The 25639-nt window shown below is 39.1% G+C and overlaps 1 long non-coding RNA gene across 2 annotated transcripts in view; it reads right to left on the bottom strand.

The window, feature by feature from the left end:
- LOC138105932 (uncharacterized) overlaps window positions 1-17416 on the bottom strand; it is a 36998-nt gene extending 19582 nt beyond the window's left edge. Inside the window, exons 1-3 of one of the 2 annotated variants that reach the window (XR_011148808.1) lie at window positions 17162-17416; window positions 15182-15345; window positions 6130-9373 (exon numbers count right to left, since the gene is read on the bottom strand). This is a non-coding gene — a long non-coding RNA (uncharacterized lncRNA). Of the gene's footprint in view, window positions 1-6129; window positions 9374-15181; window positions 15346-17161 lie in introns of those variants that run through there. The other variant, XR_011148809.1, reaches the window with a different exon arrangement.
- Between the last annotated feature and the right edge of the window lie 8223 nt (window positions 17417-25639).

Raw genomic sequence — 25639 nt, 5'->3', positions numbered from 1 at the left:
AAGGAAATGATTGCTTTCTTCCTCTAATTAATTTCCTAACTTCAGAAGCTTTAACAATTATCTGTTTTAATACAATATATTTTCCCCATCTTTCAGCAAAAATATGGTGTTCGCAAATACACTTGAATAGCAATTTATTGAATGTTACATCACTATGAATATACCAGCTTTAGAAAGCCATTACAGAGGGACTTCCTAGTGTGGTGACACAGCACAGTGTGAGTGATAGAAGTAAAAAGCTTCTGTTTTAGTGCTAAACAAAAATCAGACATCAGCTCAATGAAGCCACACTCTGCCTAACTCAGGAAATATCAAGAATGTCCAAGTCCCTGTGCTCAGCCATCCATTCAGTTTTCCATATGTACACAGTGTACTTACACTAACAATGGTTGTACACCCTCAGGAAATAAGCCCTCCAAAAATCTGAATATATCACAAGACTGCAGTCAGAACTGTCCTCTATGAGCTAAAAAGTAGATTTCTGTTGCTAGTGGAATGCAAGCTATGCATTAGAAATCTGCACTGCAGATAAAGGATCTGTAGTAAAAATGAAAGAAGAAATGTTGTCTTCATTAGTTCTAAATATCATTTATTTTAGAATGCAAACATACTCTATACTTTCACCTGATAGAAGCTTTTAAACGAAGATTTAAATCTGATAAGTACACAGTTGTAAATATACATACTAGTAAATATGGTTTTCAGTTAAGTTTTTTTACAATCATTGTCTTTTTAATGACATAGCATATGTAAAAGTGTTGGATTTTAAATTTATTCTCAAGTTTCACACTAATATTGCAAAGGAACCCTAAATATAGTGGAAACATCTACTTCTAACTCAACAGAGGAATTCAATGATACATATATGAGTGTATAAAGAAATATATATGTATGTGAATATACACACACACAAACATTTTGGAAATTCCTCTCATATGCAAAGATTTTTTGAAGTATTTCTCTATGACACATGGTCTCTTGACAAGCCAGTGTGCACTTCCACACTTTCACAGTACAAATACACTGCCTTAAAGTACAGAGGTTGTACAAATAGCAGAGAGGTGGAAAAGATCTCAGCCATCCAGTGCATCTTCCAGATGATACAAGGTTATTGCCTCCATCATGTTTTTTCTTGTTTGTCTAAGTCTAGCTAAGTATCCTTCCACCACATGCTACAGATTATTACACTTCCTAATGGACATCACTCAACTTTTAACTTTACAGCCAAAAGTTTCCTATTCTTTAAGTCATCCTCATCTCTCACTTTATTCTTTTGTGCTAGTCGATCTCCAGTAACAGAGATGATGTATCCTTCTTTCTTTTCTTTCTATTTTTTTTTCCTCATCCCTGCACCGGTTTCCCTTTCTCTATGGCATCATTTTTGGCTTTCTTCTATTCCCTTTCAAGTCTTTCACAGTCTGTGCCCTGGCCACCCTGTCATTTTTCATTCAATGAAAGTGGATACACTTTCTGCCAATCAACACTTGATGTGGTCTTCAGCACCAAATTAATAATTTTTCGAAGATTTTCATGCTTTCTCTCTTCACGGATTGTCCATCTTTTTAGCTCACTTGGAATGTGCTCCACACAAACAGAAAATTCTCATCATTTCCCTCCTTTAAGCACTCTTTTATTGCCATACATAAAAAGTAGCAGGGAGAAGGGCTGTGCTGACTGATACAATTGCCTAGTGTGCCACTACTGTCTTTGATTATCTTCAAGCCCCATGTTCCTCTCCCTCACACCACTTTTTGACAATCTATGGCCCCTGTTGCCTCTTAGCCATTAAAGATTTTGGATCAAGGTCAAAATTTTTGTTGTTTTCCTCTCTAGTTTCCTGGGCAGCAATCAAGGCTGCTAGACACCATGTCAATATAAAATAGAAATACTAATTATTAATATTCATTGACCTCTTCTGTTTGGACATTTACGAGTACAAGTCATGCTTACTATGCACTATATACAAGCCAAAATGTCTTATCCCCATTATACGAATAGGATAATTCTAGTCAAATTATAATCTTCATACCTAATCTAGTGAGGTAGAACCTTGTTCGTTTTCCTTTACTTTTGTTGCCCTTATTTCCATTCCTCTAGACCCTTTGAGGCGATTTGCAAAATTCTTGTGGTTCTGTATTAACAACATTCAGTCTTCTAACCTGAACATCCCCTAGTTTATCTAGAGAAAACCCAGGAGAAAAAATATTAGAAATTATCAGCAGTTTGTAGCAACAAGAAATACTTTTTCCTCCCAGCCTGAAAGGAAATCTAATGAGAGGCATTAATAGCAGTAACACTGCTTCCCTCAGAGAATCTGGAAGTGACCAGTGTCAGATGTAAGTGAATATTTTTTTATTAGGTCAGGGAAAATTTCATGAAAGGAACTGTAGCTGGGCTAGCAATGTAGGTGTTGCCTGGACTTCCCACAACTACTACGATTCGTATTTCATCACATCAGTTGACACTACTCAACTTTGAGGCTGATGGATTAAATAATTATCTTTCATTCAGGTTAAATATAAATGAACTAAGATAGCTGAACAAGAGTGAGTCACTGTCCAAGGTTATTGCACATGCAGGGAATTTCATTTGAGGAGGATGCAGTAACATGGGACTCAGATTTCAGTAAGGTTATATGGTTATTTGAAATAGAAGGAAACTGGAGAGATGTACAACCATTCAAAAAAGTTTGTGTAAAATCAGCAAGAGATGTTACCCATGTAATGGCCTTGATTGAAAAGGCTTTAGAAAAAGCCCTGGGAGAGAGTGTTTTGGGGCACTTTGGGAAGAGCAAGTCTTGAATCATAGGGAAATTATCTCCAATTGTTGTTTCTCCCATGTTTAAAAATCCAAAGCTTCACACACAGTAACATGTGGCACAGAGATAACATAAGCAGAATAACTGAGTTGGCATGAAGCTCCATCTATGCAATGTAACTCCCTTGAGATTAACAGGATCCCATTAAAAAATAACTAACTTCTTTTCTTATTTCCTTTTTTGTTTTTTTTATCCTTTTAATGAAAGACACTGCACATCACACTCAGTGTTGGCCAGCCCCTAAGGATGTTGTGAGTGACAATACTATGTCATATTACATGCTTTTACAGTGCCTAACACAATGTGGCCCTCAACCCTGAAGGAGGCTTCTAGATACTACCTAAGGACAAATAAATTATAGAAAATACATGTAAATTAACAGTCATTTAATAGTAGTTGAGACACATTGTTATGATTTCTCCATCTTAAAAACCTTCACGAAAAAAGTATTTTGAACCATTTTCAGGGTTTTTTTCTTCCTTTCCTTATAAACAATATCAAAGAGACACACCAGAAGATGCTGCTTAAGCTATCATGTCATATTTCCTATGACGCCAAGGGAATGCTTTCTTTTCCGGCCCTTCCACAGCTGCAGGCAGGGTGGCTTGCAGGGTTTAGCAGGAAGAGAAAAAAGCTCTTTGAATATTGCTGTCCTTTTTTAAATTTTACACTGCATATTGCTTCACGCTCACTTGTCTAAGGATGCAATATGCAGAGCCGCTATATCATAGTTTCAATATGACACATTGTGAACCTTCTGGCTTCCAGTCCAGGAGCCAAATGGCATTGTGTATTCCCTCCATTTGGCCTCATTTTCATCTTCCCCCTTTGCACCCAGGCTGACAAGAGGAGCATATGAAGCTTTTTCTCACTGCTGCATCTTGACCTTGACCTTACAGCTTTAGAAAAGGGTACTTGCATGTGCCGGGCTGCCATTGTCCACAGCCGAGTCCCACTTTCTTTTGACATTAAGCAAGTAAAAGGCCACGTGACAGAGTCCCTTTGCAGCCCCAACATCTCTGTCCTGCTTTCTCCTTTGCAAATGTTTTTGTACTGACTATTTTTTTCCTCAGGTCAGGCTTACAGCATCTTTTGCTTCTTTTTTCTCTCTGTTGTTCCTATCCCCCTCTCCTTTTCCTACACACATACACGCGCGCGCGCACACGCACGCAGACACACACGCACAGACGCGCACACACACAGAGGAAAATCTATATGTGTCAGACATTCAGCAAGGGAAAGACAAAGGCACTGAGTTAATTACCCATCATTTACTGCTGCTGAGAAGAACAGATGGTAGCAGGCGATATGTAAATGGCAAGGGGCAGTGAATTATTCGATTTTTTTAGATTAATCGTCGATGACAAAGGAAGTGATTACAAGCTGTGACATTTATACAAATGTATAAAGTACATAATGCTAGAAAAAAAAGGGCTTAATATTATTATGAGGATGTCAGGCATGTGAACACCATTGTCATAATATAAAGCAACACATTTTGTGAGATCCAAGGATCTGCTTTTCTTTGATTTGCAAACTTTAGTAAGTCCTAGCCTCTGGAAATACATATTTCCCAAAATGAATCCATGCCTGACAATCATGAAAAAAAAAAGGTTTGGGTGATTTTGCATATTTCCCACAATGCATAACTCTGCCTAGTCTCAACAGTAGAGCTTATGAGGGATGAAGCTGATGTTGAATCAGTGTAGACTGTAAAATAGAAAAAGGTGCTAATAAAACACATAGACAGGAAATGGAAAATGAAAGGTGATTTTTAAGCTGACAGGCCCTCTGCGAGGACAGGAGGGCAAACAGTGAGGTGGAAGTGAAGACAGAAGAGGGTACTGTTTGTTAACTGCATGCCTGAAAAATAATTGTTTTAGAGACTTTGAAGGTCAGAATGACATAATGTCCGGGCCAGGCCTCGCTGTTTTTACACAAATACCCAACCTGCTCATCCTCAAGGTAGTCTTCTGTATTTTCTGCTGTATAAATAATTAATTGGTACATGAGGAAAACAGATGCTTTCTTTTGCAGATCACAGAGACCTCTCCATCATCAAAATGCCTTCAATCACCTAATTATTAAATCTATACGGTGCTAATAATACAGATGGGAGGTGAAGCTAGTGAGCTGCAATTTTTTTTTCCCAGTGAAGCATCCCAATCTACTGCATTCCTTGTTTCACATCTTGCAGTGAACAACATCAGCAAGGCAAATAGAGGGGAGAGTTTGGTGGCGAGCTTATTTATCCTCCTCAGAAATACTTTCCAATCAAGCAAGGCAAAACATCACCAAAATTACTGTGAAACACTCCACTGTTGTGCATGCTTAGTTGATTATAGAGGGGTGAGGGAGGGACAGAATAACAGTATATTAGTCATCAGTACTGCGTAGTACATTTAAATCTAGCAATCCATTTCATACGAATATTTTTTCAGGACTAAAGTGCTGGCTCTACCAATCTGCCCCAAAGAAAGAGAAGAATAAAATGCTGTAGCACACCAGTATTTCCAGTGTGGTATTATTAAAAGCCAGATACTCAAGATAAGCACCAACAGCTAAGCTATTGGCTTCTAAGCTGTTTTTCTTTTTCTTCCTTTTAGATAATGTTACCTCCATGAGATGCAGTTAATGCAATAATGTAGTTTCCACTATGTTCATTAGTGCATATGCACGGTTGGTTAGTACATTTGTCTTTCTCTAAGCAAACATAGCATGGACCCCAGAATAAAAACACATATGTATTTATTGAAACAATTGAGCTATATTCATTTCTCCTGACTGGAAACACTAAACTGAAAGTATCCCAAATCAGTTCACATTGTACATATCATGTTATCTACTTATTTCCTTGGGATGGGGGGATTATGAGTTAAAGTTGTAACCTGGAGGTGGGGAAAGGCAGTCATTTCTCTCTTACAAGGCTAGAAAGCAGAACAAGATTCTCCCTTCCTGAAAATTAACGAGAAGGAAAACATCCTTCCAATTGAGGAACAGTGAATGGGACATGATGTTGTGAAAATATCTAGGTAAGTGTCAACAGCAGTATTTCTTAACCCTCCCTAGATAAGATGAAATGGTTCCAGTGAGAAAACCCTCACTCCCTCCTCCTCCTCCACCTCTTTTTTTTTTTTTTTTTTAAACAAAGGATGGATGATTTATGATGTGGGCATGAGCATATACAGCTTTCTTGTACCTATAGATTCATATTTATGAGATTTTTTAAAAAGCATCATAGGTAGACCATACATTACGGCAGACTTTCCATTATTAAAGTGTTAATGCATTCCAAAGGACAAAAAGCAACATCAAGAGGGAAACATATGTTTTTATTTGGAGAAAATGGCTGAATCTGAATGTGCACCATATCTAGACATCTATTTATACACATTCCTGCAACACAAGAAATTCATGAGGGAAGAGAAAATAAAATATCCATGCATTTCTACAGCTTTCCACTGCTTTGGAGATATTTATTTATGAAAACCACAGGTAGTCATTATTTATAGTCTTGATCTTTTTGTTCTTTCATTTTTTTTTTTTACTAAAACAAAGATGAAATTGGAATTGATTTTTTGAGAGACATTTATACTGAAAGCAGGATCATTTAATATTTTTGCAAGCTGAAGTCTGTATTCATTACTAGGAAAAAAATGTAAGACCAGCAAGCTAAAGTATTTTCATTTGTGGCCCATATTTATTTTATAGGAAGCTTGTCACTGCACCATTGCATAAAAATGGAATTTAAACTATGCTTGCCCAATAAAATGAACTTCAAGGCACTACATTCATACACATTGAAATTATACACTAGATATATATTTTTCTTATGTATGTATGTAAACACACATTTGTGTAGAGAGGGTTTTTTGCTTGGTTAGCTGTAGAGTTCGTGTTTAGGCAAGCGCACCTAACAATCACAGACTCCCATTAAGAAGATATGCATATATAATATTTATATGCAGATGTGTATGCTTGCCATCATGCTTCTACAAGCCTGTTTGTTAGTGCTGTTTTCATTTTTTCATTCCAGTGCTGTCCACATTAAAATAGCAGTGAATTTCATCTGCTGTGCGTTATAGAACATATACACTGCAGTCTATCTAACCTGTGAAAGCAGGATATGCTGTGAGACCAGCATCTCTTCAGTCACTGGGAAACAGAGAACTGTAATTAAAAAGTGGAATGGGAAGGCCTATTGTGGCAATGAAGAGGTGAGTCAGGGCACCAAGACCTTGTTTAGTGAGAGAGGTCAGGCACTGGATAGCAGTTAAACACCCCAGAAAGACTCTAGGTTATTTTTCGCTTTATTGTATGGCCTCCTACAGCTGAACCAGTAATATGTTCAATCTTAAGTGGGATATAATACAAAGCCCTAACTAGCTAGGAAAGCAAATATTTTCCCTTAAGTCACTTTCATGTTTATTAACACAGATTTTCATTTTTTCTTTAACATGCACATCTATCTTTTTGTGTTATGCTTAAAATAGACATTGTAAGAGCAAATATGACTAAAAAATATTTGGCAAAGGAGTTGAAGCCATATAATTTTATTTTTGGTAGGCTTTAAACATTGCAGGTCATTTAAAATTATAACATTGGTAATACTGCCCTAGTCCTAAAATACCTCACAGCGCTCTGGACTATGCCTTTCCGAAAGCAGATAAGCAAGTCAGCCAGCATCAGTATTGCAAAATACCAAACCAAACCAACAACAAAACAGATAGAGTAACACTTAAACGATGTCCCTTTAGGCATTTCTTTCAATGCACTTCAGCTGACTCCACTTCTATACAGGTTATAGGATTTACTATAGCAACCTTACCCCCCTCTCCAAAAAAAAGTCTAGCTCCCCCTTCTTTGTGACTTAAATCAAACCAATAGAGCCCTCTATTGGTAAAACCCCAGATAGCTACCGAAGTTTCTTTGCAGTAGGGAGCCCATGCCATCATGTTCCAGCTGAAGTCAATGGCAGATGCTTTTAGACTTAGACAGCATTAGCAAAAGACTCTGAGAGAAAAAGTCTGTGTTATTCCCCACGTACGAAATTTCATTTTTCTTCTTATTGCAGCTGCCCTATGTAAGTGGTAATTTTGAAATTTGAGCACAACATCACCACATAAACCTGGAACACACCTACAAGCACTTTGTTCTCCTTAAAAACATTTCATTTTCTGGAAAGGATGCAGATATATTACACTGGACCTGATTCAATATTTCCACTTTGACAAGTACAGGATTCTGAGTCGACTCTCAGAAGGTTTTTGGGACGTCTTCTTCTGTACAGTCCTACAAATTAATTAAGGCCTTAGGTACATTATAATTAAGGGACCTAAAGCCAAATCACCCCAGCAACCAAAAAATGTATTACTTTTTTCATTAATAGACAAAAGAGTGTATCAGGAACTGAAGTTATTTCTGCAAAGAAGTGCAAGAAGCTAAAATCAGGCAGTCTTTACAGAGGAGGACTGCTAGGGACTCCAGAGGGATTTTTCTCAGTTCAGACAGCCAATGTTGAAAACAAACATTGATAAGTCCTTATGATTTGGCCCATAATTTTTATCTCACAGTCCAGATATCACAGTTCAGTTCATGACAAAACTACTGCTTGTAGTCACACATATCCAAGTACTTGAGGAGGTATTGGCTTCATGGACCCCTTCTTGGGGCAGGCTGGAGGGAGGAAGAGATTTTGAAGGAAGATGACTGTAATATATGACTGAGGTTTTGCTGAGGTAACTGTCCATATCTTGGCTTCAACGTAGTGGGATTTCATGACCCCCTTACCTCTATATGGATTTACATAGAATTATTAAGATTAGCGCTTTGTGAGTATGAAATGGTTGCATTTGCTGCTTAATCATTAAGGCAGGCACTGGCCTATGCAAAGTTGAAAATTATCATTTCTGTTTCGCGTATTAAGAACCAAAGCAAAAAAGCTGATTGAGGTTGCCACCAAAGTGGTCTGTGAGTCCACAACATGGCTACACCTCTCCTCCAGTTTTTGGAAATGGGACCTGGTAGGAGAACAGGTTTTCCACCCAGAGCTCGAATGGAAGGAGGTTGGTGCACACCAAGGTCTAACACAGATATGAAGATAAGGCATGACCATATCCAGCACACAAGCTAAAAATCTTGGAGCCTTTTTGGGTCTCAAAACTCAGATGTAGTCTGAGGTCAAGGTCACAAGGGAAGGCTGTAGCGGATGCAGCTCCTGCAAACAGACAACAAAGTCTGGTGCTTCCAGCTGTTTGGCAGCCCACATGGCCTCTGGCTCCTTCTGCCAGTCCCACATGGTCTAGCCATGTTCTCACTGAGTCCAGAATCTTTCTGAAAGCCAACATCAGTTTTTTCAGCTGTCCATGAAGTGGATCTGATACATGGAGGTCTGTCCTATACCTGCGCTAGGGCTGCACAGGAAATATTAAACCAGCAGCAAACTCATCCATCTTCATGTCACTTATGCATCTCTGGGAACCTTTGCTCTACCCTTGAGGTCAAACCATGTTCTCTCACTTGTTTTCTCCATGTCGGTTGCTTTTTATCTGCTTTCTGTGGGTTAGAAGGGAAAAAAAGTAAAAATATTTTATGACCATTTCTAAATGTACAAATTATGTAAAAACATCTAATTGTTTAAAAGGTGCAGAGCTTCTTTTATCTTTTTTACTTTTTTTTTTTGTGTATGAATTCTATTGAGCATCAAGAATTAAAATAAGCTGTGGATGCTCGATATACTAAAATGTGCACAAATAATGCTTCCTTTCAAATTAAGTTTGGGTTGTTGCATTTGCAATGTCTTCCAACCACCTTTCTGTGTGACACAAAGATTAACTAGTTCTGGAAAATCATAGGGTCCACCAGAAAAGGTGACACTGTCAAAACATGAGAAGTTCTTCACTGGACACTTTCTGCCCTTCTTTCTTAATAATTTATGAACATTCTTATATATTCTGTGTAACAGGCATCTCTGTATAACTGTGTGACTCAGCAGGAATTATTTAAATCCTATTTTGGAAAGACAAAGCCCTGCTATTCTTCTGTCTAAGTACTTGAATATCTCTGTAAGAATTACATGAGAAAGTACGAGGGGAAAGGTAGAAGAGGAAAAATGTCCTTGTGAACTGTAAGCTAACCTGCTATAACAAATCAGTGTACTACTTTGCTTATCAGGCCTTGCAAGCACTGTCTCAGTCTAAGCAAGTTTCTTTGCATTTTCATGGGCATGGGATCTCCTCTACTCTGCTTGGCAGCACAAGGGATGTGACCAAAAAGGGAAAGAGAACAGGAGCTGAACCGATATGTCTCATTGAATTTTTCCTCTCTGATGTTATGTATTGATTTTCCTTTCTACATTTGCCAGACAACATAATGGCCTTTAAAACGTCTAAGGTCTTGGAGAAGTGATTTTAATTTTTTTTAAATTCACAAACACCTATTTTTTAACTAGGCAAAGAAGCCTAATTTTTTATGAAGAAGTAATGACTTTCTAAAAATTATGTCACTCCACGATTAAACAGAAGAAAATGCCACTGTGTTAAAAACAGCTTGCCTCACACCCCGAAGCTCTTGATGCTATAAATAGAGGAGGCTGGCAGCCTCCAGCTCGCCATCTTCCACTGCACTGACATGCTGTAGTGCTAGCGAGGGATGTGATTGCTGCCTTCACCTGAGGAGAGAGTATTCTGGTGTCTTGTCAGTGTCTGCTGAGAAAGCGCTTCCAATTGTCTGATTTCCACCCTGTTAGGAAAATTACAGCTGTCCTTGTTAAATCTCCTCCCTTCTTTTTTGCCCAGAGTGGCACAGGTAACAAATTTGAATGGATACATTGAGGGTGTGACCACTAAAGAAATGCAATAACAATGACATTAAAGGGAATATAATTTCATATCCAGTCTGACAGGGAAAAAATAACAGGAATAAAAGTAAATTAATGTAAACACTGCATGTAATCTCAGATTTGTAATGCACAAGAAAAATAATTTTAGAAAATAATTATGAGATACAACCTTACAGAGGAAGATACCAAAATTATTCTGAAATTGTTTGACTGTGTATATAACTGATGACCTTATTTTTAACCTGTGGAAAAGAAAGGCAACCAGAAGCACACATTGCAAGGTTGCACTCGTCCCAGGATAAAATGAAAGAAAGGTGTTGCCTCTCCTTGCAAAGTGTTGTGGAACAAATAAAGGTTAAATCAAGTCACCTGGATGTGATGTGATCAGATCTCACCTCTCTCTGAGTAAAGGGATGCTCACACGCTTCAGCAGACGTGACCCTTGTGCTCAGACATTGCCAGCAGGGTTCTGAGAACTGGACAAGGATGGGGACTGGCTGGCAAGATGCATCACTAACCACTCCCAGACATGTGCAGAAAGGTCCTCACAGGACAGCCTGCCCAATCCTCCTTCTGAGGAAGCCCTGACCCCTGCCATCACTCCATTTGCTCCCAAGAGGTTACAGTGCTGCTCCGCTGCCCTTCTCTTCTGCACACAACCCTCTGGAATGGGCATGCTGGTAACTTTTCTTCTCCCGAACAGGGGTATAACCAGCCTCAGAAGGATTAGATACATTAGTGTCAACAAAATCCAGGAAGAGTCAGAGCTTCAGTGAACAATTTACTGCAGTGACAAAGCACTGGGCAGAGGCAGCAACTGAGCAGCAGATTTCTTATTTGTGGCACCACAGCAGCAGCAGTTCAGCTCAGCCCCTCTGCACCTCCCTACAGTGTTCCCTGTCAGGGTCATGCTGTAGAATATGGCTGCTTCCAAGAGAGGAAAGGAGCAGGCAGGAAACCACAACCGAAGTCCCCACGGATCCCAGGCAGTTTATAATTGCCTGTTGGTAGGTAGGTTCTTCCACGGTGTGCATGTTGCTTAAAGGTCAGTGCACATTGTCCTTAGAATTTCAGGGCACATTTGTGCTCTACTGCATGATTTTTATTTCTCTTAGAAACTGGCACAGAGAAAGTAGAGCTGACTTTAGGCTCTAGATGCAGTGTCTGCACCAGGAATGATGACTATTTTTTCTCTCAGGACAGGTAATTTTCATTTCCAGTCTCCCCAAACTTTGGGGAATCTTCTGGTCAGCCTAGGTGAGAAGATACCAAGCTGGAAATTTTTCTGTGCAGCTTTTACTGGTTTAGATTGAAATCAACATTGTTTTAACATGCTCATGAGGTTAATATACTGCACTGAGAAGCTGAGAAGGAAAAAGAAGGGCAGAAGAAGACCAATTCACCTGCCAGCTTAATAGTCTGTTTGGATAAGGCTAAAAGCAAGCTGCGGTTTTGACTGCAAGCAGCGATGCCCTCAGAGTCAGAGATGTTATTACATACTTGTGATCAATATATGTTGCAAAGCAATGTCATTTTTTTTCTGCTTTAGTCTCTGAAAGGTGCATGTCTCCAAAACACTAAAATAAGTCACAATATAGATAATTACAGGTTCTAAATTATTTACCTATCATGGCTACAGTATGAATGTCATGAAGCCTAAAATTCAAATTATCAACAAGTAAAACATTCAGAAAAAGGACAAATGAAATGTGATCACAACAGATAGCCCTGAATGAGAGCCTACAGCAAATACAAACTGAGGTTACCTTGAAGCTTGGAAAGTGTAGCAGTCTGTATTCCCTATTTAAAAAAAAATACTCCATAGGATTTTATGGGTCACAAAATATTTTGACAAGTGGCTCTAAACACTCTCACCTTCTAATTGTCCATGGAAACTATTCATATTTAACCATTAATACACCCAGAGTTGAGAATAATTGCACTGATCAAAAGAAGTTTGACATTTATATCAACATTTTTACTTTGAATAATCTTTTGTCCACTGAAAAGGAAACCTAGCAGAGACAGCAATGGTTTCTTGGTATCATCATTGATGATCTCATTTTAACCACCTTTTTCTTTATTTCCACAAACCTGTCCTTTTTTCCTGCTTCCAGCTCTTCCTCAGAAAACACCACATATTCCAGCATTCTGCAGTTTTTCCACTTCTTCATGAGGAGCACAAACCATTTATCCCCATTAGCCATTTGTGCAGTTCCCATCAGCAAGGTTCAGACAGACTGAAGGGCTCCAAGTCCCATTGCCAATTCATTAAGTTATCCAGTGCCAACATCTTTCTGTCTCTAACTTTGCTACTCTCTTTGGTACTAGTCCCTAATTTCATGGCCACGTACGCGGCCAGATATGGAAGAAATGTGAAATAGTAAAAAAGGAGATCCACACAATATAAAGAATGTCTATAAAGGTATAATGTTTCAAACTGCTTAGACTATTTTTGGTACATAAATTGTGTTCTTTTTCTTAAGACAGCATTGTGATAAATTAAAGCTATTACTATGTGACTAGTTACATCACGTTCTTATAAAATTCAATTGTCACTTGCAAAGTGATATTTATCCTCTTTTGCTTTATGCTGTCAAGGAGACTTAAGTAAAGGCTGCAGTGCTTTAAGTTCCAGCTTTTAGTTTGGGAAAATACCAGCAAAAAGACAAATAGAGTTCAGTAAGACTGCAGATAAAACTGTCTGGAGCACCCAGGTGAGCTGTGCCGCTCCATCTGCACTCTGCTCTCTGTGCCAGGCTGCTTGGCAGGGGAAAGGAACGGACAGGACCCTGCTGTCCAAGCATTGCAGAAGACATGAATCTTGTCAATTTTGGACTGAATTCCCTGCCAGTTATGAAGCAAGCAGCCAGCAAACTGCAGCACAGCACACAGCAATGTGCACACCAGCGCTTCTGTGCCTCACTGCCCTCCCCTGGATGGCGCTTGTTAAGGCATTTCCGTGGGCTCTCCGTCTCCAGGTACTGCAGAGACCATCACCAACAGCACCAATTCACAAGGCTTACTGTATTTACACCAGCTGAAACACAAGCCTATGTTTACATACAACATATCTTAGAACAGCTTTAATTTGCGATTCAGAATGAAATCTCTTTCTCTGGACAAGCTTATAGGAGCTATAACCTGGTTTCGCAAGGTTCAGGTTCTTTGGATTTCTGTTACTTTAAGGTGCTGAACTCTAGCATTGTCAATTGTATTCTCAAGGGTTTGAATCACTTCCAAGAGATTTTATCACTGTGTATTTCACATTAGATAGGACTGCAGTCATATTCAAAGCATACTGTGGTGGTGAACAGGAATTAAACAAACTAAAATACATATTTGTTTCTAACAAGAATATTTTTGCTGGATTAAATGCATATTTGGCAGCTAGTAAAGACATGTTATTTGCTTTTCTCTTAAAATTCTTCCTTTAAGCATCCTGATTCCCTAAATTGTCTCACTCACTTTTCTCCTCTAATTTTCTTATATTCCGTCTTCAGTTTTGTTCTATTCTTCATCTTATCCACAGCAATTTCTTCCAGTCAAAGTATGAATCAATAACTAGAGCCCTTCAAAATGACACAGAAATATATTTAAAGGGGGGAAAAATATCTTACTAAAGATAAAATACCTTACTGAGATTTTTACTGTCATTTACAGATTATATTCATTCGGTTTCATCAACTTGCAATCAATGACCCATGGGCATGAAAGTTTACATGTAAGTTTATCTTAATGTGGAGAAAACCAGAGAGCTGAACTGTTACACTTTTACAGCCTCTAAAGAAGCCTGATTAGAACAGTCACAAACAATATGGATTCTCTGGGGTTCTCCCTAAGGGGCTGTGAAAAGCTTAGTTTTGCTCACGCATCTGACCAGATTTTGCATCTCTCCTCTCAGATAAATTTAGCCAGGCTCTGATGATCTCCAGAGCTGCTATTGAAATGGTCAGGGACTAGTTTATCCAGGCTTCAGTAATCCTACAGCTGGCTCAGAAAGGTGCTCCCTGGAAGCTCAGCAGCAGCAACAGCTGACAACACCTCACCCTTATGCCTTGTCCTTATCCCTGGCTCCAAACAGGACACTGTGACTTCTTCATTAAAGAAACAGTGTCTTCAAGGTAATTTATGAGAGCAGCTTAGGGTACCTGAGTTCCCATGTTTGAGGAGTTTGTCAGCCTCTTGTTTGTAGGCTAAGCTACTGTAGGCACTGGTAGATGGCCATGAGTGTACAGTTAGCCCATCCCAGGTGTAAAGTGATGCAACTTAATTGAACTTTCAATTTAAAGTTAATTGAAAGAGGTTAATGCTAAACCATATTATCTCACAACTGGAATGGGCCAAGCTCAGCAGATGGGCAACAGCTTAGTAAACCCTCTTAATTTCATTTTGTTCTCAAGTATATCTGGCCCGATGAATATCATGACATCACACAGCAGCTATCTTCTACCAGACCAAGGAAATCCCTGTGATAGTAAAATTTTTAGTGGGGAAAGTTGGACCATTAATGGTTTACATACCTGCAGTTTGTTCCTCCAGGAGTCCAGAATACAGGTACAACCATATGAAAAAGGGTACAATTCCAACTTCTGAAAACAAAGCCTTCCCACGTATCTCAAAATAGTCACTTAAAACAGTGCCAGAAACTGATAAGGAGAGCAGACCTCAGACACCACTCCCAGCCCTGTTAAAAGAAAAAAAAAATTAGTTTGAGGCTTTGAGCACTTTTTTTTCCTGGGAGAATAAATGACGACTCAATGAAGAAACATGAGCATTTCTGGGAAAGATCCATTTGTTACCTTTTGGTCAGAGTCTGAAGCTATTTTATTATGATGCTGCAATGCGAGTAATCATTTAATTCCTGGGCTTTTGTCCTGTACTCACAAGGAACATCAAAGCAAGCCTAATGCCATTTGAAAGATCATAATCTAAACTAGAAGATTTAAAATTATGCCCAAGTCAACCTCATATGCCAAGAAGATAGGGAGAAAGTGTGATTTAATCAGCTGCCAGATTTTTAAAACATTTGTTCAACATTTCTTTTCTCCTAATCAAATTTACCAGTAGCAGGGGAATTAAAATAAAAACTGTCTGTACAGATATATATCTCACTTATCCATATTTTCCAGAAAAAGGATACTGATAGCAGAGATTTTGTGAAAACTCAAAAGAATATTAAGAGCATTAAAATACCCAAACCAAAACAAAACAACCCTACCATCATTATGCAGGTACTGAGGTACCAACGTCACTGTGTGAGCCAAATGGTTTTGTTGGCACATAGCCATATCAGAGCTCCTCCCAGAGGAGAGGGCATCCTGACTTAGGAAGCAGTTCAGGGAAAGTCAGCCTTGTTTATGCTGCTTCTGCCTTCCTTTGAGAGAAACTGTGGTGCATCATTAGGACCATCAGCAGGGGAGGAGCTGTGTGCCTTCTTCCTACCAACAGTAGACAGATGTGTCTCTTTTGTTCAGTCACTTTCCTCAGTCTGTCATTTTTCCCAGGGACCATGACCATTTGCAGTAGCCTGACACGAAGGTCACACAAGGAAATAGAGCTGTGCATTTGAATTTTGTTTTTAATTGGGTCTCATTAGGAACTGCAGAAGGCTTTTTTTTTTTTTTTTTTTTTTTTTTTTTTTTTTTTTTTTTTTTTTTTTTTTTTTTTTTGCCTGTTAAGTTCTGGTGAATGAAATCATCCCAGTTGAAGCTACATACACAAAACTTGGGTTTGATACTCAAGAACAGGCACTGGGGAAGCCTTCAGCTCTATGGTGCTGTTGGAAAAGTCATGTGCAAGCTGGGCAGCACTACTTCTAACTCCTAGCTGCCTTTTCAGTCAGGAAGAAACACAAAGACTCCTCACTGCATTCTTAAAATCCGTAGACTCACTGTATGATAATGCAGAGAGGGGGCAAGATTGACAAGCATGTTTTCAGACAGGAAGCAATGCAGGGTTCAAAGAGCCTACAATATTTTTTAATTAATAAGGGATCAGTAGGAGCCAATTAAATCATGGCCATTCCCAATAGAGAAGATTGCTTTGCTCTTTTTCCTGTGCTGCTGCATGGTAGAGTCTTAAATTTGCCAGTTCCTCTGAAAAAAAAGTGCTCTGCGCCTTTACAAATTACTTTGCTTTTCACCATCATAATTAAATGACAGTTAAGAAGCAGAGGAAACATTTTATTTTTCAAAGTTTAAGCTTTAACTCTCTGGGAAAAGTTTTCATCATCGGGCTTTATAAGGGTGCCGGGAGTTAACACTTCAAAACATATTTTGCTCACTAGCCATAAATGTATAGTCTAGCTTATTGACACTCAAAAACTTGATGCCTTTCTCATGTCATATTCAGAAGACAGGCAGTTTAGGAAAAAAATAATCTGTGCAGTTCCAGGTTATGTAGTCTGCTCCAGCATATCAATACCCCTGAAACAGTAAGCTATAATATATTCTATCAGTCAAATCAGTCCCCCACCTTTCCCAGGCAGAGGCAAACCTTACCTGAATTCCTAAAAAGGAGAACTTTCCCTCCTGCTTCCTTCAAATAAACAAATTCAGCCAATTCATTTTAATTGCCTTGGAGTGACCAGCTGTGAATCTCAATGCTGAAGTTAGACTGTTCTTCATTTCTGGAGTTACATTTTGGTGCCACTCTAATTCTGTGCCAGAAGGGCTGTTACTGACACTGCTTCCAACCCCATCTTTCAGCCTGGGAGCTTAGGAGGTACACTTCTTTCCTCTACACTTTATTTTTGCCACTCCTGCATCGTTTCTGCATTCTTATCATTTTCTCCCGTTCTCTGGAGAAAGCAGTGCTTTAGCACTCCAGTTCATACCAATACATAATAGAAGAAAAATCACACTGCTCTCCCAGGCTTTTGTTGACATACTTCTGGGTTCACCACTCCTCCTGGTCAGCCAAAAAATTTGTGTGTTGCCAGGCTTGTGTTCTTACTTTTAATTCAGGGAGCTTTCATTTGTAAACATGGGTTTCACATGAGTCCTGTCTATTTCTCAGCATTTTGTAAAGTCATTAACTCCTCTGCATCAGCAAAGTGACTGCTGAGACAAAAAAAATTACAATCGTAATCTGCAATGTGCATTAGAAAGGGGTTTACAAAAAAGAGGAGAGTTTTAGATTCCATGCTCATTTTGCCTTGTTTTGCCTCAGAAACTGCCATCTGACAAAATCAGCAGAGATGGCTGTTGACTCCATTACGTATCTGCTAGTTTCAGAGATACTTGCTGAGAATGTCCCTGGCTTTAATTGCCATCTTGATTTACATAATTTTGCTCCTTTACCACCTTTACATATACTAATTAGCAGGCTTGGCCTACACTTTTGTATTTCCCTGGTTTACCTAAGAAGGTGGACGTACTACATGGGAACAATTATTTTTTCTGGTGCCCCATTCCCTTAGGGCACAGGGCATCATCATGTGTGTGGGCATGGTAGAAAGCTGACTCATATGCTGCAGCCTTTCTATTCCTCATTTGTCTTCCCTCAGGAAGCCCTAGTAACTTCACATGATTTCTTATCTTCTATTCTTAGGCTCCTTTCTGTGAGGAAAACCATCAGTATCGAGAAGCAGGTATCTCCTGAATTACCTAATAACCACAATTGTCCCATTTCTTTGCTGTTTCAGTGACAGAAAGGTGGTAGAGAGGAAAGGGAACTATGCCAACTTGAGTAATATTCACAGCAAATGTCTTTTAAAAAAAGTACTAAAGTCTGCTGACTGCGGAATTTTTTTTTAAAGCCTGCTGTCAGGTTGGCAGTGGAAAAAGTCCTTCTCACTCTCTCAGATGCACACTCACAGCCCCAAAGGATGAGGTGACTAAGCTGTATGTGCTTTACCACTTTAGGCCTCTGCTTTTGGAGCTTATCTTTACCAGAATCATTTATAGATGGAAAATTAGTCACTTTATTGCAAAAAGAAATTAGTATTGATGAGATTTGAAAAGGATGACAGAGTGAAAGTCTAAACCTCCTGAAAGACCCCTGGACATTCTTGAGGTAGATTTTCTACCTTGTTTTCTTTACATTTCTTAAGTGCTTAGCATTTCACGTGTGAGATTTCCATGTCTTTTGATTGGGAAACACTAGGCAAATTTTTTTTTTTTACTTTTACTTGTCTTTCTTGGTCTGGAACAGACTTGATTATATGAACTCTGCAACAAGCTGGCCTGGCTGCTGAAGTGTGGACCACTTTGATGGTAGTGTCAACAACTTGGTGGAGGGTTTTAATAATTGTAATACAAAATCACATAAAGCAACCAGTGCAATTTCCCACCGTTAGTTTTGTACTCTGCTTTTTGAATCTACTTCTTAGGAAAATAAAAAAGCTCTTTGTGATAGGGATTATCTCGATTATATGGCTTAGTAGTGAAGTAGTTAACCATGTTGATTTCTACAGTGCTATATTTAAGTTTCAGAGTTAACATCCCTCTGAAACAAATAGAGCTGATTATTCTTTTTAGAACAAATTTTTCTTGTTCTGCAGACTGAGGTATTGTCTACATTAAGAACATTTGCACCATTATAACTACTCTAATTTTAGTCACATCAATCCCACTCCTTGATGTAGACGAATTATATGTAACCACATCAGATCAAGCATTATTTTATGGCTGTGCAGTCTGCTCATATTAGGCATTTTCAACAAAGAACAATTGAGTTCCATTAGTGCAAGGTTCCCCAGATGGGGAAAGATGATATTAATCACTTTGCACTATCTTTACACACACACACAAAAAAAAAAAAAATGGAAGAAGAAGAAAAAAAATTAAAATATTTTCTAAAGAAAGGGAACTAATAATTTTAAGAAAACCAAAACCACATAAAACTCTGTACCTGTCTGAGGCAGCCCCAGCACAAGACTCTGAGGAGAGTAAGTTCCTTCTGCAAAGGGCTCTATGTTTAATAGATGTGGGTGCATGGTCAGAGGCTGAGGAGACCAACTTTCAGAACAGACTACTGATACATCTAAAAATGCAAACCACTGCCTTCCACATCACCAGCCTCATGCTAAAGAGGCTTATGTTCCCCTGAGAAGGAACAGATATTTTCTGTTTGCATACTACCTAACACAGGAGGGTCAGCTACCACAATATAAATATTTAATCCTAATAACTAGGGAGGCAATATCAAGGGGATATGTTAACATGATGCCTCTCCAAAGCTTGTAGTGAATAAGCAACCACTCCTTTTTAAGAGGTAGCAGAATAGGAGTCGGACTTTCAAGATACAGAATCAAAAGTTGACCAAAGCCTGAATTTCCATGCCCATTTATACTGTAGCTGAAGAGCCCATGTTTTTAGCATAAGGCATAACATGCAGCAATTTTGCCAATGTAAGGAGTCAGACAATGAAAGAGGGGCTGGCAGCGACAGAAATGGGGGTTTGCCTCTCTCTCCTTCCCCTTTCCCTCCCTGGAACACAACATATTTTTATCAGGAACAAAAATAAATAAATCCTCGGTTGTCTTGCTGTGCCCAATTAGTATTCCAACCATGAACTGTCCCATCAGGGAAAAATGCCTCCCTCACACACGTGTTCAGGATAGCACTGATGGATCTGAGGGCCTCTCCAAACACAGTGACCATCTGCTAGGCAAAACATAGGGGTCTGACAAGCAGGAGCCATTCAGCCCTGTTGTTGGGCCACATTATTACATATTTGACAAGGGTAATGAGAGGCTGTCATTAACCTTACATGACAGTCTCCACAATGACACACACTAAAGCAAGAACAAAGAGCAGAACTCAGTAAAAAGGCACCTACTTCTCATTTAACCCCGAAATTGTCAGACACCATTATTGCTAATGGAGGCTGGTGGTCCTGGGGTTAATTTCCATCTCTGTGCTCTGCTTGTTCTCTTTTTGAAATGTACTCCTCATATGGTTAAGGAAGCAGTTTTATCAAGGCTATTGGGAAGGCAATGCATTATTTATCATAACACACTGAGATGTAAGAACAGAGAGGGTCTCCTGGAGGAATGAACAAACACATATTTCATGAACTGTTCTGATGGTCTGAAAAAAAAACCATTTCTGAGTTCAGTCTCTGATATTTAAGGTTATCATTGCCTAAGTGTGATATTTCTCTCATCTGCATTTCCTGCCAGGTTTCTGTCAAGCTTGAAATCACAAGACTGCTTTTCCTGGTGACCTTGTCACAGTCACCTGGCTTTATAATCACAGGGAAATCCCATAGAGAAAGTTAATCGGTCGCCTGACTTTTAGTCGAACAACAGATGTAGGGTGAAACAGCATTTACAATTTCAGGAAATAAAAGGTCATCTGAATATAAAATCTCTGTCTCAGGTGCGATGATATGAATTACAGTCCTCCAGCAAGTTATGAAGATCTCGTAATAGAACTGCTTACCACCTCAGCAAGCCAAGGAATAAATCTATTTCCACGGTGACCTGTGAGCTTCACCTAGGACAGGGGGCTCTGGGAATGAATGCAAGCACTTGTTCGGATGCTTTGCCATATTAAGGACAAATTATAGAAGTGAAAGTGAAGATTATGTCTCACTGCAGGAGACTCAGAGCTGGTACAGCTGGGCGTTAGCTCACAGGAGTCACAAGGTTTGGGAACAGCTCGAGCCAATGAGAAAATAGGACATCAGGTGGCGGGTAGCTGCAGTACGAGGATGCTCAGAGCCATCGGGGGGAGGGGATGCCATCTCTGTGGAGAAGCTCTCTATAAATAGCATACAAAAAGCAAATCACTTTCTTTCCACACAAAGAAGTAAATGCAGCAGCACGAAGCTATCCTTCCAGAGGCACTGGCTGGGAAGCTGAGAAAGAAGCTGCATGAACAAAAGATTAATACTTTTGTAGAAAAAGTGGAAGGTAAAAACTGTCATTAGGAGACAAACTATCCAAGAAGTGAGTCCAAGCAAGACTTTATTTTATTAGAAAAAGTAAAATATGTTGTACAAGCACATTTCAGATTGTTGATTGCTTTTCCAAATTTATTGTGGCGTTCCTTTACCGAGCTGGATGCCAATGTCATGTGCTACCTTTTCTGCTCTCTCACTGGAGAATGTCCTCTTCCCAAGCCACCCACAGAGGATTCTGATGTAAAATTAAATAAGCCTTGTTACCATTGAATCAAACTTCTTTTGTTATGTAGCTATCTGGAATTCATTTTCCATTAGCAGCTGCATGATCAAGCAGTTGTTTTTATAACTATTCTCAAAGAGCTACTGAAAGGAACACAGAACACACACGAAACTGTGTTCTGCTTTGAAATTGTAAAAATGCCAGCCAAGCATTTTTCTTCTTTTACCCAGCCTGGTATACAGCTACAGCAACTGGCATTCAAGGAGCAGTGGAAATACTCAGTCCCACTTGTCCCATCTCTTTATCATGGGATACGTCTAACCAGGTAGTGCTCCTCCCCAAGAGACCTACTTTCTCAGCTAGCACAGGACTCCATTCATTAATTTCCTCAGTAAATGTGCATGTCAAACCACTAAGGATGACTGAAGCATTTGTGCTGCAGTACCATCAATATATGGATTGTGCACTGTTCTCTGTCTTTCCATCTCTCTCCTTCCCTGCCTCCAGCCCTTACCTACCTCCATCCATTCCCTCTCATTATTTTCTTAATCCCTAGCCTAAAAAATTCTTGGCTTTAGCTCAAGACAGAGTAATATGGAAGTCTACCTTCATCATCTGAGTTTTAATAGACTGGTATGATCTCTAATAATAATTGTAAAACAGTATGTTTTAGAATCCACTGATGGCAGCCTTATCAAGTGTGACTGCTCATCTCTAGCACATACAATGAGAATGAAGCCAAATTACACCTGAGCAGAATTTGTTAGGCTAAGGCTGGTGAAGACACTCACTTCTTCTTAGTTCAAACTCTGGTCATATGCCTATGAACAATGGGACATGGCAATGGTTTGAAAGACAGTAATTTCTTGCTAGCTTTTCTGAATATTTTATGTGCTAACCTTATGGTAGGCAAAAATGATTTACAAATGTAGAAATATCATTGCTCCTAAGGAAATCTTCAAATGGAGTATATGCATAATATTCTAGTGACTTTTATTTCTGTGGAGAATTTGAGGAGTCTGTGTTATCAAGATCCCTCAGGACAACAAAAAAAGATTTGATATGTCTTTCCTTAAAGGGAATTTTAAAAGGGTTCTTTAAGTCTAATTAGCAAATCTACTTGGGAATTCTCAGAAATAATATTCTGTACTCATAAATGAAAAATACAGTACAATTTTCAAACAAAACAAGGTTGATTTCCTGTTTCAAGCACAAAATTCAGATTTTACGAAAGACCAGATTTGATGGCTCCCAGTTAACATACAGTGAGTTCCCTCAACACGTCCAACATTTAACCTTTCATGAAAAGGTCCCCACATTTACCTATAAGAACTATTTCCTTATGAATGCAATTACTTTATGGGGTACTCTCCTTGTGAGGCTATATAAAACTATTACATTTTCATTTAATATGATAGCTGGCAATTAAATGTTCATACTATTAATTGCCAGCACTGCTCTTCTTTTTTTTTTTTTTTTTGAAGCTGAGACTGGTTGCTTTTTCACTCCAATATTTTGTCAGTTACCCTATTTTGTATAACTTTTCAAAAGATACATATACTGGATAATGTTCTTTCTGTGTTATGATATTAAAGAAAGAGAGATCATCATTATATAAATGGTAAAACTGCACTGCTCTGCAGTCACTTAACATTTTCTAAAATCTACAATCAACTTGCTACAAAGTCAGGGAAATTATCATAGAATCATTGAACAGTTTGGGTTAGAAGGGATCTTAAAGATCTGCCACAGGCAGAGACTCCTCACACTAGACCAGGTTGCTCAATAATGTCCAATACTGAACTGCAACTGGAAAACAAATGAGGAATACTAATAGAATGTAACTCTGTTGTATTTTGTATATTGTGTAGTTCACCACATATGAAATAGATGTGAATGAAGATTTACATTATAACCCTTTCTTGCAGTTTTCGAAGAAAAATAAAAGGCAAAAAGGAGGGAAAAGAAGAAACAATTATCTATGTGAACAGAAATATCTGCTATCCCAGAAAACAAGGAATTTGCAATGTTTGGAATATGGAACCATATAAAAGGGTTCATATTTTTATCAGGAGAGAGCTCATTCTACATCCATGGCATATCCTGGCGAGTTGTGCAAGTATGATGTTCTGCCTTTAAATTAGCTGCAAACACTATCACATGAATCAGACTAAACTACATTTAATCAGATGCCTGATGAATTATGAATGGGTCTACCAAGCAATTGGACCATTAAGCATTAGATGAGACATAACTGCCACAGATGCTTCACCTAGGGTAAACTCAAGTATTTGTACTCCAACTTTCTAAAAGCTGACAGACTTAACAACCAAAATTTGTTGATGGCTCAAGAGGCTCCAGGACTGGGAACTTGCTTGCATAAAGTTAAGAGAGGAATTGCAGAGTTGCAATTTGTAAAAAGAAAAAAAACAAAGCCATATATGAAGAAATACACACTTTTTATCACCTCTGACAAAAATAACTTGACCACAGTCTGAGTAACAGAGTTGCAATGAAATAAATGAAGAAGGTAGTGAGCTAGAAGTTGCCTCTCTGAGGAAATGGCAGACAGCTTGGACTTACACTGTATTTCCATATAAAATCATGAAAATTACAATCCATTCTGAGCCAGGAATTCTAAGAAAAGACAATAAAACAGCACTGGGATCCTGCCAGGCACTATTAAAAGATTAGCAAAATAACTGTCACCAAAATCATGATTTTCGCTTTCAAAACAGTAGGCAGCATTGCGGATTTTCAAGGTCAGAGGTAAAATGACTGATTGACAATGAAAAATTCTGACCTTCACTGTGGTGAACAATGACTGCAATGAGAAAAAAATGGTCTCACCATCCTGGTGTCAGGGCACAGTTTCATGAAATGGTAGTGCAAGCAGTCCAGAGTTTAGGCTGTGTTCCTGTTATTCCTGTCCTGATTCATGAAGGACTATTAGCTTTTTTATAGCAAGTAGCTATTGGCAGTGTTCCTGATGCACCCAGTTTCTCAGTCTATGTTGCTGGAGGGAACACAGCCATGCACAAGACCTAAGTACCCCAAGTGAGGCAAGTCACCATGGCAGACCCATTTGCTTATTATGGTCCTCATATATAAGGTTCAGATTTAAATACAAAATAACCAGACGCTGTAGGAGTGCCTGAATTCAAGGATGTGAAGAGGGAAAAGTAGGAAGGAGCCCCAGCAATTAGGTGGGTAGAAGCAATTGACTAGAAAGGAGCTGTGTCTTACAATTCATGAATTCTATGTGCTAGTGATGGATATTTGCCCTGGAGGATGAACTTAACTGGAGGCTTCTTTTATGTATCATATCAGTGCAACTGTCCTGGTTCCCTCAAGCTATACTGAAAGCCCTAGAGGAAACATCACATCGCCCCTTCACTCTTCCTGTGTCTCATCACATGTCCCCTTGATAGCCCACGATGATTGGTTTCCTTCCCACACAGAGGTCTACAACAGTATGCTCCCTTTCCAAACACTTGTTGTGTTTGCAACAGTGCTCCTCATTTTCTCTCAGCATAGTCATGTGTGTTCTGCCTCTTCTCATCCTCAGGACAACTCCCTCCAGCTGTACCTTTTCACCAAGCATCAAGGTGGAGGAAGATTTTTGTGCCAGCAGCATCTCAGACAGCAGGAGTTTCTGACAATCCTTGGCTTACTGCTGTGCTGAAGTCAAGGGTAACAAATTGCTTGTCTTGAGGAGCTATTGCTCTAGCCCAGTAGCAGTCCACAAGGACACTGATGCTCCCTGCTCCCTGCTCTTTGTGTTGGGAACTCTGTGTGATGCAGGAATACCTGCAGCAGTGCAAGCCTGCATGGAATTCTCCTGCTCTGGGAAGAAAATCAACAACCTGATTGTCAGAGACTGAAATATTATAGTTTATGACTT

Source organism: Aphelocoma coerulescens, chromosome 2, assembly GCF_041296385.1.
Source record: "Aphelocoma coerulescens isolate FSJ_1873_10779 chromosome 2, UR_Acoe_1.0, whole genome shotgun sequence".
NCBI classification, from domain to species: Eukaryota; Metazoa; Chordata; class Aves; order Passeriformes; family Corvidae; genus Aphelocoma; species Aphelocoma coerulescens.
The sequence above is the reverse complement of the archived record's forward strand: the minus strand, read 5'-3'. Positions and strand labels throughout refer to the sequence as shown.